Here is an 18932-nt window from a genome sequence, read left to right on the forward strand (position 1 = left end):
ACAAGAATTATACCAATTATGGCGGGACAGTGTGGCTTGTATTCTTGATAGTAACAGCATAAATGAGGGAGTACGCATTTGTGTCATAGCCAGGGAAGATGTTCTAAATAGATATGACAAGGGGTACCCAATGAGGGAAGTGCACCCTGATATGCCCACTGCAGCTGCAGTTGCAGCAGCAGCTGCCGCCGGACGACCAGCTCCCGTGCCGGTGGCCCAATTTGTTCATATACCATGGAAAAGGGAGGAGGTAATGGCTATAAAGAAAGACTTGCCAGATCCTCGAAAGAATCCAGCTGGATTCTATCGGGACCTTAGAACTGCCATTCCCACCACAACTATGACACTCAAAGACATTGACTATTTTTTTGGTGTTTTATTGGGTCCTGAAGTTTGGCATAAAATTAGAAGAGTAGATGATGCACCTACTTTGGGAAATACATGGGGGGGTTTAGAAGCACGGGAAGCACAAAGGGCACCAGGAACCCTGCCGCATCAGGATATTTTAGATTTACCTAACCGGATATTGACTAAGTTAGAAACTGTTATACCTCTTCAGACTGTGGATTGGGGAAAACTTGCCACTTATAAACAGAAAATAGGTGAAGATGTCCCAGATTATTTTACTAGAATTGAACAAGCTTTCATAGATTTTAGCGGTCAAGACCTCGCCACCGTAACAGGTGTCACACTATTTGTAGAACGCTTTGTTAATGGTCTTCTACCTGAAATATCACAAAAATTAAAAGCAACAGAGAGTTCGTGGATGACGAAGGGACAGGCAGAGATTTTACAGATGGCACAATACTATGAGAGCAGGTACAAGGAAGAATTAGAAAAGAATGAGAAGTCAGTAAAAGAATTGAAGAAAAAGGTATTATTACAGCAGGCATACCCCCAGCGGGATACAACCCCTCAGCAAAGGGGTGGCCCACCAAGGGGACGGGGAAGGGGTCGAGGCCGAGGTGCATCTGCACCACCCCAAGACCGCCGATTAAATATCAACCAATGTGCCTACTGTAAGCAGGATGGACATTGGCGTGATACTTGCCCATTACTGGAAGGAAGACAAAGTATGTCACTTCATAGAGGGAACGCGGCAGGTAATGCACGAGGACGAGGAAGAGGTAGAACTGATCAGAATTCGCAGAATGAGAATCAGGTCCCGCGTAACACTAATATTTTTGACAATGCATTTGAACGACAATATTATGCTGATGATTTCTTTTCTGAATCCTACAATTATTAGGACAGCCACAGACAGGGCCAGGGGCGAGTAAGTATTCCTGTAGATCAGAATGGTCCCTACATTGATGTAAAAATCGAAGGAGAGGGCCATAAGTTTCTTCTAGATACTGGTGCCACCAGAACATCTATTGCACATTCTGCAGTCCCCGGGGCTCCCCTGTCTGGGCTTCATACCACATCAATTGGGATTTCTGGAATCCCCGTGGTGAGCCCCATCTCAACACCTATGAGAGTAACTGTAGGCCCATTTACAGTACACACGCCACTCTCTTTAACATCAGGTTGCAATGAAAACTTGTTTGCATTAGATTTGTTAAAGAAATTAAATGCAGTTATTCACTGTTCAATGGATGGTGTCTATGTAACTATGGATAGTGTTTCCCCAACTCGGTGCATGTTCTCACAGGAATACGACTTACCCCCAGAGCTAAAGGAAATAGACCCTCGCTTATGGGCCAAAGGCAAGAATGATGTAGGCATTATGGATATCGACCCTATTGTAATAAAAATCAAACCAGGTGCCCGGTTACCTCGTGTTCCTCAATACAAATTACCTAAATCAAGCGAAAAAGGGCTCAAGGCAGTCATATCTGATCTTGTGCATGCAGGTGTCATAAAGGAAATAGTGAGCAGCCCATGTAACAGTCCAATCCTTCCTGTTGTAAAGAAACGAAATGATGCTAATAGATTAGATGGTGAGCAATCATTTACTGATAACACAGTATATCGATTAGTTATTGATCTCCGAGAAATTAATAAAATAGTAATTCCCCAGTTTCCCGTGGTCCCAGACATGAATAGTCTTTTCACCATGATTCCACCCTCTGCGTGTTTTTTCACCGTAATCGATTTGAAGAATGCGTTCTTCAGCATTCCAATTGCCGAAGAATCTCAATATTTGTTTAGCTTCGCGATTTTTGGTAGATCATTCGCGATGACAAGAATTCCTCAGGGATTTGTTGAGTCCCCGAGCATATATAGTCAATGTCTTAAACGTCAATTAGACCAATTCAATCCACCTTCAGGCTCTGCATTGTTGCAGTACATTGATGATATTTTAATTGCCTCAGATTCCATGACACAATGTAAGACTGATACTGTTGCATTATTACATCATTTAGCACCTCTGGGCCATAAGGTGTCCCTTCCAAAATTGCAGTATTGTAGAGAGGAGGTCACCTATCTAGGACACCTCCTCTCTAAGGAGGGAAGGAGATTACATCCAGACAGAATTAAACTGGTTCATACAATGACTGCACCACGCACCCCTTCTGAAGTCCGAGCATTTTTGGGATTTACATCCTTTTGCAGACAGTGGATTCCAAATTTTTCACTTATAGCAAAACCATTGACTGCTCTGACACTTTCAGATGTGCCCTCTCCTGTACCTTGGACTGACAAATGTGAGGAGGCTTTTCAAGATTTAAAAAAGGCGATGTGCTCTGCTCCTGTATTGGGTAATCCGGATTACAGCAAACCATTTGTTTTATTTGTGCATGAAAAGCATGGCTGTACATTGTCTGTTTTGACACAGGATCAAGGTGGGAGACAACGCCCTTGTGCATACTTCTCTTCCACCTTGGACACTGTGGCGCAAGCTTTGCCTACTTGTCTTAGAGGAGTGGCTTCTGCAGCAGCTGCGGTGAAACAAAGTGAAGGGTTTGTTGGTGGCAATCCGCTCACTGTGATGGTTCCTCATGCCGTTGATATTTTGTTAAACAAGACACAGACGCAGCACCTCACCAGTGCTCGTCTAACGGGTTACGAATTAACATTGTTCAGTCCAAATATTACTTTGAAGCGGTGCAATGTCTTGAACCCAGCTACGTTACTACCCCTCCCTCAGGACAATGTGGAATTTGATCATAATTGCATTTTTGCCACTAAGGAAGAAACCAAGGGACGGGTAGACTTAACAGACACTCCCCTATCTGACCCACAGGGAGAGCTGTTTGTAGATGGGTCTTGCTTCAAGTTACCAGATGGTACGACCACTGCAGCCTATGCCGTCACCACAGTCAAAGCAGTGGTTGAATCTCATAGAATCCCGCAAAATTCGGCACAGGCTGCAGAATTAATTGCCCTCACCAGAGCTTGTGAAATAAGTGAACATCTTAGTGTTAACATCTACACTGATAGCCAATATGCGTTTGGAGTAGCTCATAATTTTGGGCGACTCTGGGCGAATAGAGGCTTTATCACGTCACATGGCACTACCATTCAGCATGGCAACTTGATTGTGACACTTTTGAATGCTCTCGGCCTGCCCCGTCAGGTCGCAATCATTAAGTGTAGTGCCCACAAAAAAATTACTGATGATATAGGACGAGGAAATGCTTTTGCAGATGCTACAGCGAAAGCAACAGCACGAGCACCAGTTGACAATGCATATGTTGAGAGTAGCATCAAGGGAGAGCCCCAGAACGAAGTACTAGAAAATACCATGCAGTGTGTGAGAGATATTCAAGCAGAAGCAACAGCAGAGGAAAGGGAACAGTGGGAGAAGAACGGTAGACTAGACAGTGAGGGTTGTTACACAGATGACACAGACAGAAGAAGATGGATGTTACCTCATTGTTATGTACACGCTATGGTTACTATGGCCCACAGTCCTGCACACATCAGTGCCCAAGGCATCAAGACAACTTTGGACCATGTTTGGAGTAATCCTCTGATATCCAAAGCTGCTAATAACCTGGTTAAAAGTTGTATGGTGTGTGCAGTGCACAATGCAGGAAAAGGGACCCCTACGCCCCCTGGCCACTTTGCCCCTCCTGATCTCCCCTTTGAAGCTATACAGATGGATTTTATCCACATGGAACCGTGTAACAAACTGAAATACGTGTTAGTGGTAGTATGCATGTTTTCAAAATGGATAGAGGCCTACTCATTAAAAGACAATGGTGCCCTCTCTACCGCAAAAATATTACTAAAAGAATATTTTCCTAGCTACGCATTGCCACGATTAGTCTGGAGTGACAATGGCAGTCATTTTTCTAATGAGGTAATGGAGAAGGTCTGTACCGCCCTTAACATCAAACATCGATTTCATGCTGCAAATCACCCACAATCAGCGGGCCTTGTAGAAAGGTATAATTACACCTTGAAGAGCAAAATAGCTAAGATTTGTGCTGAGACCAACTTAAAATGGCCAGATGCTTTGCCCCTAGCATTAATGTCCATCAGGATGATTGCCAGTAGCAAGTCACGATTATCCCCCTATGAAGTTGTCATGGGGAGGCCAGCCAATATCTGGGGGGTACCACGACCAAAGAAGCTTTCTGAAGTGCAATATCCTTTGTTTGTAGATTACTGTAAACAATTGACTAAAGATTTGCGTTTGATCCACCAACAGGTCAAGGCCAGCCTACCGACTCCTCTTGAAGGCCCTGGTCACCCTTTTAAGCCAGGGGATTGGCTTATGACAAAGAATTTTCAAAGAACCAACAGTCTTCAGCCCAGGTGGCGGGGGCCAGCCCAGGTACTGCTTGCAACACAGACAGCGGTGAAAGTGGAAGGAAGGAAAAACTGGATACATGCTAGCCACTGTAAGCGTGCACCAATTCCACTACAAAGTACTCTAACAGCAGAATTACCATTGTCTCCTGATTACAGAGAAGTAGGGAGACAGGAAACACCTCCACAGGTTTCAAGTGCTACTTCTGCTCCTGAGGTGACACAGCAGCCCAGTGACGAAGAGTTACTGTTTGAAGATCAACAAACTCATCGATACAACCTGCGTCCTCGCCCATCTAAATGAACAGAATTTTGAAGGTGCGTAAGGTGGTGACCCCTACGAAAAGCTACATTTACATCACCCTGATAGCTCCTAGCTTGGAATTGCAAACTGAGGTCTTTTCTGAATGGCCAAGGAATCCTTTGCTCAGCAGAATACGGCACGCCTGCCTTCATGAAATACAGTTCCCCGCTTTCACCGCCACCGGCATTTCTGATGCCATTGATGTACCAGCATTAAAACGAGCTATCCTCACTGTTGTTACGCACACTTTGGGCGACGAGGTTGTAAATGACTGTGATGACTAAATTTTCAGCATGAACAGGAACACGGGTGACTAGCCTGTGCAACGACACCAGAACATTGGTTAGAACAATTGTCTCAACAAGAACACAAGCATAGTGGGATGCAGCTTGTGCAACGCTATTATCTGGGTTAAAAGCAGTGGGTAAATGGAGTTAACAGTTCTGTGACTGGCGAGAAAAACCAAGTACCAGTTCTACGGAAGCGGCCAGCCATTAGGGTTGGTGCGGTTTGTAGTCCCAGCGGTAAAAAAAAAAAAGGTGCCCTTTTCTGTTTAATACTCAAGCACATCACTGATTTGGTTGAAAATTGCTGGCCTCCGCCCTCATTTTTGCTGAGACACTGAACGAAACTGACAAACTATACTGAAGACGAACTTTGAAGTATCGCGACTTACTCTCTGGGAGTTGAGACTCACCAGGAGTTAAAACTCGAAAAGGAGAAGATAAGGGACCTAGGATCAAGCCAACATCTATTGTCCTGTATTTGAAAAAAAAGACTTGTTCATGGACCAACCAGTGCAGCCTAACTGCTAGAGTGGAAAGCACGGCGGTGCTGAACCCTAGTGGGTGTGAACATTGAAGGAAAATTTACTTATCTGTATCTATACGTATATGATTATTAGTATAGTGATATCAATATTTTGCATTTACATATTTGGTAATTGTGTGGGTATATTCTTGAACACGCGTAGGCGGTTGAGACGAGTAAAACGGTATCATAGAAAGGTTGTAGGACCAAGGAGGAGAGCACAATAAAATTATGAAAATATATCCATTTGGCAGGACAAATATCCCTCTAGAGAATAGGGAAGAGTGGCCTTATAACTATTTCTACAAAACAACAATGAAGTACCTAGTGACCCTTATGTTAATATGTATAATGTCCAGTGGTGTTGCATCATTGTTGCAAAATCCTACCTTACATCCATTGATAAAGGTTCATGGAAAATTAGCGGAGACATTAAGTCTCACTGACTGCTGGATTTGCCGGCACTTGTCTAGACACCCCGAGGATCCTATAGGCCTTTATGAAGTACCAGTATCACCAAGCGAATATGAAAGAGGGGAAGTGTGTCTTGTACCAAATACCACTTGGAGATGTGACCAACAAGAATATCAATGGTACCCTAGGTGTGCGGTGCTCCCTAATACCCAGGCAGAATACAAGCTCTCCCCGATGCCTGGAGAGAATGCCACACTTAAAATGTTTCCCATATGTTTTGGTACCTATTTTTATGGGCAAAACCCAGAGGCAAAATACATGGGAAAGATCCCTCCTGAACAGTGTGTTTACACTTTGTTATTTGATATAAAAACAGGGAATTGGGATCTTGAAGGAGAGGAGAAAATAGACAGAAATTGGACAGCGTTAATTAATGGGACTCATCAAAATTACACTGTAAATTATTGGAACCTGACTGTGGGAGAAAATGAGATTCTAGTAGATCCAGAAGGATTGTTATATGATCCCTCCAGAGAACAAGATAGAAATGGGAAAAATTCACCTGTAATATTGTCCCGGGTTTTCCTTGGCCCCCTCTGGACGGCTAGATGTTCATATGTTGCACCCTGGGCAAATGTATCATTGCTAAATACAATCTGGGAAGATTACAAGTATTGCAATAATTCTGAGCATGACACCCCAGAGGGTGTAGGATTGCCCCGAATAAAATACAGCATTATAAATTCACAAATCCAGGGAGGCATGTACTTCGTATGTGGAAGAACTGCATATAAAGTACTACCTCTAAACTGGGAAGGGATATGTTCACTGGCATATTTGGCACCCAACATTACTGTGATATCAAATATATCATCTTCCCAGCCCCTTAACATGGGGAGTTTTGCACATAGGTACAAACGAGGGACACCCATACTGGAGGAGCGAAAGAACTGGGTATTTCAGGTATTACATGTTCTTATTCCAGGATTTGGAATTTTCGATTTACAACTGGCAATGATGAATATGTCAGCTGAATTAGCCATTGCATTTAATGCCACCAGGGAGGCCATAGGAAGTGTACAGATAGAGATAAACTCTGCAGCCCAATTGGCGATACAAAATCGGCTTGCCCTAGACTTGATTACAGTACAACAAGGAGGAGTATGTGTTTTAATCCAACATCAGTACCAGCAAAAGTGCTGTTATTTTGTCAACAAGTCATCAGAGATAGAATTGGATATTGGGAAAATAAAAGAAGCAGTACAGGTATTTGAAAAGGGGGGCCAATATGAAGGAGGCGATTTGAGTTTATCATGGTTATGGTCTTGGTTTGGGGGGTGGGGCTGGTTGTTTAAAGACATACTTTTTATAATAATAGCTATTGTATTAAGTTGTTTATTAGTACAGTGTTTACCTGCTCTCTGTTCCTGTTTAAAATTGTGTAAACTTCCGCCAGTGAAAATACTAGAAACAAATCGAGCTATGATGCAGAGAGAAGAGATAAATTCCCTAATGGCTATTGACCCCACTATCCTCACTACAGATACTGGTTGCTCATACCCATCGGTTGTTTATGTCCCCATGAATGCAAATTTCAAGGAAGTAGGAGTAAAATTCAACATATATGAGGAAATTTAGAACTATTCAAACGTTGATTATGTTCAGAAGAAAAAAAACTCAAAAAGGGTCGATTGTTAGAATCCATTTTGAATTGCTTCGTTTCTTTTACACGTGTAAGTTTGAGCTTTTGTTGTCTCTGAACGCACTGTCTATCACATATGTTATCTTATGTATATTTGTTTAGGTAAAATAAGCCTGGTTCCACGCCATAAGCTTGCAGCTGGTTTCTTTCCCTAACTGGGGCACTGTACTCATTATAATTGTGTGTTCAAATAACTAACTGACCTCGGCTGTGGTATTTTGGGGAGGGAAAGGCTGATATCTATACCTTTGAACCACGTAATCCTTTGAAGGGTCTCAAGAATGTGGGGAGTCAGGCAGCTGCAGAAGGGAGGCAAGGACAAAGCTGGGAATGGAACCGGTGTGTGGAAACTGATTAACTCCTTAAAATATCTGTATGACGTATATCATTATTTACACATTTTATGTATCCTTTGATGTATGAGTATAAATATCACTGTTAAACGCTTTATGCTAGCACACTTTACTTCGGGCCTGGGATGCCAGTGGTAAACCTGTCCTCTTTGCTGCAGCAAAAATAAACAGACCTTTGGTCATTGATTTTTCACTCCGGCTCTCCGTGTCAAAAACTCCTTTGTAAATGCATTTGTAAGTATCTGCAAATATGTGCATTTGACACATGGTCCATTGTGCTGCCACTCTCCCTCCCACCTGCCCAGCATGGTCAACCTGTTGTCTTTGGACCCTCCTCTCAGCCCTCAATTATGAGTCTGTGCCCCTGACCTTTGCCTGCTCACAGTATTCTAATGAACAAATAGATTCCTAACATTCTATACTTCTTACAAAAGTGTGGCACTCCTGACATTATCATCATGCAACAAAAATTGTGATCCCTAAAGCATTTCTTTCAGAAAATTTTTAAATGAGTCTTTTTCCCATTGCAGTTATGGTTGGTGCTGTAAAAAACCTAATATGAGGACATATTTTCTGAGTTCTTAAATTGTGATGAAGCCCTTTTCAATTATTTGCCTTCTTTGTTTTTTATCCAGTTGATCACTTGATTATTTGTTATACTTACAAGATAGAATTTGGGGTACAGTCAGAGCTGCAGACTTTGCAGCTGGGGAACTAGGTTTGAGTTTTGGTGTAACTTGACATCCTGTGATTTTGGGCAAATCACTTAGGGCCTGATTATGACCTTGGCGGATAGGGTACTCCATCATAAACGTGACGGATATCCTGCCTGCCATATTACAAGTTCCATAGGATATAATGGAACTTGTAATATGGCGGACCGGATATCAGTCACGTTTGTGGCAGAGTATCCCATCCGCCAAGGCCGTAATCAGGCCCTTAATCTCCCTATGCCTAAACCTGTGCACCAATGTAACCCAGTTTGTGGCTGGAGGATGGATGAGTGGATTGTCTCTGTAAAACTGTTTGATACTGAAACTCCTTTTTGCCTCCCCTCATTTGGCTTCATTTCCCTAAAGATAGTTGTAGCTAATTAAGCACTCAATGGCAGTATGGCATTTAAATTAAAATACATTTCTCCCCATTGTATTGCCATCAAGCAACAAAGGCATTCTTCTGGCTGGTCAACTACCTAATGGGCTTATCAAAATTCATGCTGCAATAGGAACAGTATGTTGTGGTCAACAAGAACAGAAGAGAACCATTTTGAAGTAAGCAAAACTGTTGTGAGCTGACAAGGTATTTTAAATAACGTCATAAATCAGCTTAAATATTGAGTGAAATTCAAGCAGCATTAAGTGTCAGCAACCTGGCATGTTAAACAACACAGTGCATGAGAAACAACATGTACAAGGGAGCTTGGAGATGAAGTGATTTGTCGAGGGTCAAAATATGGATTAAGTTGGGTAGCTGGGATCAGAGGGTGTGGGCAGTTCATAGCGCCAGCGCCAGATAAAATGTCCTCCATGTTGTTGCACCGATAGAGCTTCGCAGAAGCCTCAGACTGCACCCTTTACATTTTTGCTCTACCTAGAAAAATCAGTGTATCCAGATAGGAGTTTAAGGTATATAAGAGCTGGCGATGACAGTTATTCTGGAACCTCACTCCTTCCCTCTGTTCCTAGAAGGAGCAGTGTCTGCACTGCTCTCTGCTGCTCCCTCTCTCCTAGGGGTCGTAACTCCAGAGTCTACCTCCCCTGTTGGCACACCTCGGCTTCTGATACATGCCTGCTCCCAACTTATGCTTTAAAGGTTCTGCACTGACCACACATGGAGCTGCCACCCCGCTCTCTCCTAATTAGTAATTATCCCACTCTCAGACACAACGACCAGCCTTCGCTCCCCGCCACTCCTTCCACCTCCTCTCCTTCTCAACAAGGTCAGAAAGGCATAATTAAGAAGCAACTTGGGGAAAGAATGAAGTTAGAGGAGAAGCAGGTCTCAGCAGCTGCCAAGAGGTGATCAGTCTGCAGCCAGCACTATGGTGGGTGGAGCTCCGTGAAATATCACAGAGTTTTTAATTACCTCCACAGAATTTCACGGAGTACATCTCCACAAGTTCCACCCACCCCTAGTTTTGACTGGGATCCAGCTGAACATTCTGCAGAGCATGCAAAGGTGTTGGAAGCAGGAGGAGGTAGCTGTGTTGACTTGTCATTTCACAATCAGTTTGTTTTCAAGGGTGATGCCTAGATTGTGTGCATGGTCTGTAGGTATGGGTCTCAGTCTGAGATCTACTGACCACCATCTGTGGTCCCAGGGGTAGGTGCGTTTCCTGAAGGGCAGTACTTGCGTCTTATCAGAGGTGAGTTTGAGGTAGTTGTCTCTCATCCAGTTGGCTACATTGAAGTTTGTATTGGCACTGGAGAGTTCCTCAGTGAGCAATCGGATTAGTTGAGTTTCGTCAGCGTAGGAGATAATGTTGAGTCCATGAGATTTGACAATGTCTGCAAGGGGGTCATGTAGGTGTTGAACACAGTGGGTCTGAGGGAAGATCCTTGCGATACGCAGCATATGATGTCCTTGGGTTTGGAGGTAAAGGGAGGCAGCCAATGCTGTTAGGAGAGAGGTGATCCACTTGAGGGCATTTTGCTGTATGCCGATGTTGTAGAGTCTGTCAATAAGGGTGTGGTGGGACACAGTGTTGAACGCAGCAGAGGTCGAGGCTGATGAGGGTCACAGTTTCTCCGTGGTCAAGGAGAGATCTGATGTCATCAACTGTGGCAGCAATCAGTGGAGTCTTAGTGCTGTGGTTGGCATGGAAACCTGATTGTGAGGAGTCAAGTAGATGATTTTGTTCTAGGTGTTCAGTGAGTTGTTGCTTGATGGCTTTCTCAAGTACTTTGGCTGGGTAGGGGAGCAGGGAAATTGGTTGATGATTTTTGAGATCATGAGGTCTACGGAGGGTTTCTTTAGGAGGGATCTGACCCCTGTGTGTTTCCTTCTGTCCAGGAAGGCTGCCACAGAGATGGAATTGTTGATGATTCTGGTGAGTGCTGTATGAGATGGTTCTGAGGTTGAAGTCAATGGGGGCAGGGATAGGTGGGTGCACCAAAGTGGATGGAAGACATTATGGCTGTGATGATCTGAGTGGTGAGCAGAGACCAGGAAGTGCTAATTTGGCTGATGTGCATTGGTTGGTTGAAGCTGAGAGACATACAATGCGGTTTGAAATTGTTGTAATGGAGGCGATCTTGGTGTAGAAGTATTCCGAGAAGAAGTCACATAGTTCTTGGGAGTGGTGGATTTTGCTCCCTCTGGCTGTTGGGTTGCAGAATTCCTTGACTATTTTGGAGCGCTCCTTAATGTGGTTGGCTACTGTGTCGATGCAGGCAGCGATGGGTGCTTTCTTGATGTGTAGTTGGTAGTCGCTGAGGGCTGCTTTATAAGCAGCTCTGTTGAAGCGATCCTTGTGGTGCACAATCATTTCTCGAGTCGGTAGCAGTTGCGCTTGATAGTTCTACAATCCGGAGTGTACCAATTAACGTGTTGTGAGGTTTTGCTAGCTTTTGCTAGTCGCAATGGGGCAACTTTGTCAGCACAGTGGGTGATCCATGCGGAGAAGTTCTTGGTGGCTTGGTGAAGGTGTGCTCATGCTTCAAGTTGGGTGTTGATCAGGGTCTGTGCCCACTGTGTCTCAGTTACCTTGCTCCACCTGCAGTGGGAGAAGCTGTGATACTAGGAGATGGCGTGCTGAACATTGGAGATCATGAAGTGGACGATGGTGTGGTTGATGCAGGTGAATGCTGGGATGTGGCTGAATTTGAATTTGTCATTGGAGGTGAATACGTGTCGAGAGTGTGACCAGCTTTGTGTGTGGGTTCGGTGACCAGTTCAGTGAAGCCAATGTTGTTCAGGTTCAGGTTCTTGAGGAGAATGGTGGAGTTGGTGCTGTCATAGTCGTCAATGTGGAAATGAAGGTCCCCAATTAGGACTTAGTGGTAGGAGTTGATAGCTAGTGGTGCGATGAGGTTAGATATGTCGTCGCAGAAAACTGGTTGGGGTTCCTGAAGGTCTGTATACAAGGGTGACTCTTATCGTGATCTTGACGTTGGTCTGTAGTTGAAAGTTGAGGTGTTCCATGAGCACTGTGAGGTCATCATTAGCAACGGTGCATCGGATAGTTTTTTTGAAGATGATGGTGATGCCACTGCCAAGTTAGTTGAGGCAGTCTTGTGTATCATCTTCTAGCCATCGGGAGTTGCGTTGGTGATGTCAGGACTCAAGGAGGGGTTCAACTTGGTTTTGGTGATGAAGGCAAGGTCAGGGAAGAGCGTAGTGATGGAGTCCCAGATTTCTGTAGCGCATTTGCAGAGGGATCTGACGTTCAGCAGGATGCATTGGAGTGGTTCTGGGTTGTTTGTGGTCTTGTGGACGAAAGTGGTGCAGTGTTTGTAGAGCTGGAGGACCTGTGTCTCATAAGAAGTGGCAGTGGCTGCAGGTGAAGGGTCCTTTGGTTGATTGTGGGGAGGACATGCAGCTGCTGTTCCGGTGACTGGGGTCCAGGGCCAGGAACTCCTTGGTGGTGTAGGTGCATATGGCGGGAGGGCCAAGAGTTCTGGCGCTGGGCACGATCCAGGTGCAGACAGGCTTGCCTTTTGGGTGCTCACTATGTGGCCATGCTGCAGCCTTCATTAAGTAGGTCCTTGGGCAGAGTCACTTGGTGGCGCGGGAGGAGGGAAATGGTGGGAACAGAGGAAGAAGGAGCAGAAAAGAGATAAAAAATGAGCAGAAAAACTAGCAGAAGAGAGGGGAAAAAGGAACAGAAGGGAGTAAAAAAGGAGCAGAAAAGCAGAAGAGGGAACAAGGAGCAGAAAAACAACCAGAAGAGACGGGAAAAGGATTGGAAGAGCAGCACAAACTAAGGCAGCACAGGGTGGCTGCCGGCAAGCTGGACAGGAGTGTCACAGGGGGATTCTCATCTAACTATGATGTTAATGTGTGTGTGTGTGTGTGTGTGTATATGTGTGTGTGTGTATATGTGTGTGTGTGTATATGTGTGTGTGTGTATATGTGTGTGTATATGTGTGTGTGTGTGTATATGTGTGTGTGTGTGTATATGTGTGTGTGTGTATGTGTGTGTATATGTGTGTGTGTGTATATGTGTGTGTGTGTATATGTGTGTGTGTGTATGTGTGTGTGTGTATGTGTGTGTGTGTATATGTGTGTGTGTGTATGTGTGTGTGTGTATGTGTGTGTGTGTATATGTGTGTGTGTGTATATGTGTGTGTGTGTATATGTGTGTGTGTGTATATGTATGTGTGTGTGTATGTGTGTGTGTGTATATGTGTGTGTGTGTATATGTGTGTGTGTATATGTATATGTGTGTGTGTGTATATGTATGTGTGTGTGTGTATATGTATATGTGTGTGTGTGTATATGTATATATGTGTGTGTGTGTGTGTGTGTATATCATTCAAAATGCTTCTGAAAAGAAGACAATGTCACAGCCACTTACTTGCTACAGTCCCAGTGTTCTTTATTCAGGCAGAAAAGCACTGAAGAGACAAAACTAATATTCTCCAACGCGTGTCAGGAGACCCTGCTCCCATGATCAGAGATATTCAGAAACCCTTTTCCCTTTCCATTATAACTGACATAAAAGACACAAAAAATAGACTATCTTTACTATCAAAACAATTGCAGCCATCTTGAAACTAAGAATTCTACACTAACCCGTGTAAGTAAACATTGAAAATGAATACAAAATTAGTGCTTAAAATATCTTGCTTCACACATTTCCTCTTCTTTCCAGTCTTATTTCAGAAAAGATAAGCTTTCCACAATCAACGATGTTGTGCCCCGATGTTGTTGAATTGTCCATCAGATTAGTGGTGTTTTCTTGATGTGTATTTTGAGGGTTTTAGTCTGAATCCTAACACTGCACCAGCAGATAGGCGAGTCACTATCAACAGACCAAGGGGGTCATTACGAGCTTGGCGGGCGGCTACTGCCGCCCGCCAAGCGGTAACCGCAGTGCGGCCGCACTCCCGCGGACCCCATTACGACACCCCCGCTGGGCCGGCGGGTGCAAACCAAGTTTACGCCCGCCGGCCGAGCGGGGATGAGGCTGCAACATAGGAGCCGGCTCCTAATGGAGCCGGCGGTGTTGCGGCCGTGCGACGGGTGCAGTAGCACCCGTCGCGCTTTTCACTGTCTGCTATGCAGACAGTGAAAAGCTGGCCGGGGCCCTGTTAGGGGGCCCCAGGACACCCCTTACCGCCAGCCTCTTCCTGGCAGTGCAAACCGCCAGAAACAGGCTGGCGGTATGGGGGTCATAATCCCCAGGGCAGCGCTGCTTGCAGCACTGCCCTGGCGGATTATCACCGCCGGGGATAAAACGGCGGGAAACTGCCGGGCCCGGCGGTGCGACCGCCGCGGTTGTAATACTGGTCTCCGTACCGCCAGCCTGTTGGCGGTACGGACGCCACATTACCCCTGGCGGTCTCTGACCGCCAGGGTCGTAATGACCACCAAAGTGTTTGTGCGTGTGTGTATATGTATATGTGTATATATATGTGTGTGTGTATATATATATATATATATATATATATATATATATATATATATATATATATGTATATATATATATATAAAATTTGGTCAATTGTGGACTGGGTAGAAAACTCAACTGCTGGTGCTGGTGATGGAGGAGACCACCCTCGTATAAATTAATTCCAAAGTGCACCACAGAAGTCCAAATTAAAGTGTCTTTATTCAAGATTCAACAACCACCAACATGTTTCAACTCATATATAGTCTTGCTCACGGTCAGTGAGTCCTTCTTTGCTTTCCTTTTTATACACACATTCCATTAGCCAACAATGAAGCATTCTGGATGTTGGTAGGCTTTCGATAAAAGTGTGCAAGTTAAAGTTAAAAAAGTTCAATTATTCTGTGGTTCATGATCTCCTAATGATGGAAAACTACAATTTATACATTCCGTCCTCTATATACAATTTTTACCAAAACCAAAGAGTTTATTGATTGATTACCATTATGTATCAAGTTAATGATTCGAAATTTAAAGCTTAGTGCTTAAATGCCCATGATTTATCATATGGATCCATATCTTTGGCTACATGCCAATTACAATATATTTTCTTTGCTGGAAATAATTCCGTTTTGAATAGAACTAAATAGGGTACATGTGATTACAAACATTTACGTATAAATTAATCTATGTGATGTCCTGTGGTTCGTAATCTTATTATGTTGGCAAAAATAATCATTTCCGTCCATCGTCATTTCTATGTACAATTGTATACCTAAGCAATGGAATTAATTGCAAAAAATATATAAATCCGAAAAATAGACTTACAGCTAAGTGCTGAATTGCGTATTATTTGTCAGCGTTTATGAGCATTAATTGTAAGCAAAAAAAGAAAACTTATGAAGTGCAGAGGAGTGAGGTGGGCAAGAGTACATCCAATGAGCTGACCAGTGACTCAACTCTAGACAGTGCACCATGCTACTTGCGAGGGATGATGGGGCTACGGATCATGAATTCAGCATGAAAATCCTGCTATTGCATGGAGCAGAGCTACGCAATGTCACGTTGAGTTACATATCAACTGAGCTGTTGTAAATGTTATAACTCTCTTTTCTGTGTTCTGTGTCTTATTTTGCAGAAGTGAGCGTGTTGTGCAAGCCCTTCTTTGGGACCAGATGTCATTCTATGTGAGTCTTGGTCACAGGGTCTCAGGTAAAGATTGATTTGAGTATTAAGGATGGAGATAGGATGACTAGAAAGGCCCACAAAAGGAATGATCACATCTAATAACTCATATCAGTAACTTGGAGCGGCCTAAGCGAAACCATTGTTGAATTCAACACTGTAAATCTAATTAAAACAATTGAAAAAGTACAGAATTACGTAAAAAAACTAGTCTATGGAAAATAATTATCCTTACTAAGAACAGGCTATCAGCAAATATTGGAAACAACTCCTACCAACAGGGACAACACAGTCAGAGGTGGGGAAGATGCAATATCCTCAGCAGATCCCCAGTTTAAAGATAAACCATATACCGGCACCAGCAACAACACAGATATGACATAGAGGACGGAGAGGAAAGATGAGAGGTTAAGGAATGGGGACACAAGCTTTCCCCCCAGGCAAACAACAGAATGAGTTTCAATTTTAAAATTCCTAACCACTCAGATTCCAATGGCATCTATTTTCAATAGTTTGCCTAATTTTTAATTGGCTTGAACTTTAAACCAGTTTTATAGATAGATGGGTATCAATGACTTCAAACACACGCTAATCATCACAAGTATACATATGTTGGGCAGTCTCTGGGCTCCAGCATTTATACTTTCCATATTATATCTACAGAATAGCATTTAAACGCTGTGAGTGTATTAATACATCTTAACATGTCTATTAATTAGTTGTGAGCACTATTGCAGACTTTTATTTATTTGTGGTGGCATATCATCATTTTTCTCAGCTATGGAAATTTGGATTGTGTCCCAAAAAGTTAATAATACGCCATTCTCTCTGTATTTTTGCTCCTGTAGAACAGCCACAGTCTCTTGTTCTCACTATTTAAAAAATTTTGTCCTCCATCGGGAGAGGGGTGGAGCACTAGGAAATCCCTTTTGTCGAGCATTATTGTGAGGTCTGTGAATTTACATTTTAATTTTTGTTCTCTGTGCCTAGCCACATCACCAAGTAAACACGTTTTGGGTTTACAGATGGGGGACTTGTCAGTAAGGGCCTGATTACGACCTTGGCGGATGGGATATTTCATCACAAAATTGACAGATATCCCGTCCGCCGTATTACAAATTCCATTATATCCTATGCAACTTGTAAAACAGCAGGCGGGATATATGTCATGTTTGTGATGGAGTATCCCATACGCCAAGGCCGTAATCAGACCCTAAGTTCTGTTACACGTTTCCTGTACAGCAAGCAACATGCTTTTATGTAGTAACCAGGTCTTTTTCCTGAGGAGCTTTTCTAGAAATGATCATTGTTAGGATGGACAATCTGTATTGTCATTCTCAGAATCCTCCTGGAGTTTTCCAAGTGACTCCACTAAACAAATCCATCTAGATCCTTAAAATGGGAGTCATACACATATTTCAATAAGTTTTTCTGAGACTTGACTTCGTATCCAGAATTACATCCTCTATGGCCTGATTGCTGATGACCCAGAAAAGGTGCATTAGGTATTGCACCCGATATATTCCCACACCATAGGGAACAGAATTTATTGGGTGCAATATTAGCACCCAATTATGAATATCATCTGAAAAATGGTGCATGTCGGGAAATTTTGTGCTTTCTGATGGAAAATATACAATGGCAAAGGAGTACCCTCACTGCCAAACTCTCGTTCCACCCACCTAATTTAGAGATGGGAAAACTGACAGATTTTTGCCAAGGGAATAAAATTTACTCTGTTATTGTAAGCCATTTATTTCATCTTTGTTATTTACAAAATTCATTTCTTATCCAGATGTACATAAAAACAAAACCCAGCATTCCCTGTAAGGAATCCATACCCGTTTCAGATATATGCCCTTTGGTATAACACTGTACCAAATGACTAAATACCTAATGACACCTTGTCTGTCAGTAGTGTCACTGACTAGTCAGGTTTTATGTCTCCATAAATAAACTTACTACATATTTCATTAAGCCAGTCTGGATTGGCACTTGTACTTTAACTTTTCCTTTTACCTTGTCTTTGATTGAACACTCTTGATAAATTGGATCGAAACATCCATTGTTATACTACTGACTAATTACTTAAATTCATAGCAGTAAGAAAGTGATTTGTGTTACGCTTCAGACTGTGGGAGCAACCAATAAAGAAGGCAGTTTTCCTTTGATTCAAGAAGGCTAGGTAGTGTCTTTAAAAAAAAAAAAAAGTCACAAATCCTTTTCTCCACCCCGTAAGCAGCAGCATCATCAAACAGATGTCAGAAAATAATATTTTATTTAAACTTCTTAGCACTGTCTGGGATTCCACAAAGATGTTATCTAGCATTACTGTCAATCTAATGGGCCCTGCCCATAATAACAGGAGGTACAATCTTTTCCACAGGAACTCCTGACGCCATAGCTTGTCTTATACTTTACCAGGCATTTTCTGTCTGTCTGGGCCCATACTTACTCCATTCACTATGTCATTCATTCTGTCCTGTCTCTCAGCAGTCAGTATTGTGACTCCATTTCATCGATGATACCCAAAGGAATCCTGGCAGTTCACCAGTAATTCTTTAATTACAGAGGTTTAAGTCGACCACGGTCTTTTCACTGAAAAAATTGAATTGCTCAACCAGTTTGGGCCATGAATATGGAGCTTCGGACACAATCATCTGCAGCGTGAAGGGCATCCAAAAGTATTTTTGAAGTACTTATAGTTTCATCATCTCACTTCATGTTATTATGGATATTGTTTCCAGTCTTAGACATTTGTGTGACAACATAAAGCATTCTGGGTATTGTAGTCTTGGTTAGAACCCACTGAACTAATTAGACTAAGATGCCCGATACCAATTATGTGGAATTGATAAACCCAGGAATAAAAGCAATGTCCATAATGACATGGAGTGAGGTGGTCTC

This window comes from Pleurodeles waltl, chromosome 1_2 (assembly GCF_031143425.1).
Source record: "Pleurodeles waltl isolate 20211129_DDA chromosome 1_2, aPleWal1.hap1.20221129, whole genome shotgun sequence".
NCBI lineage: Eukaryota > Metazoa > Chordata > Amphibia > Caudata > Salamandridae > Pleurodeles > Pleurodeles waltl.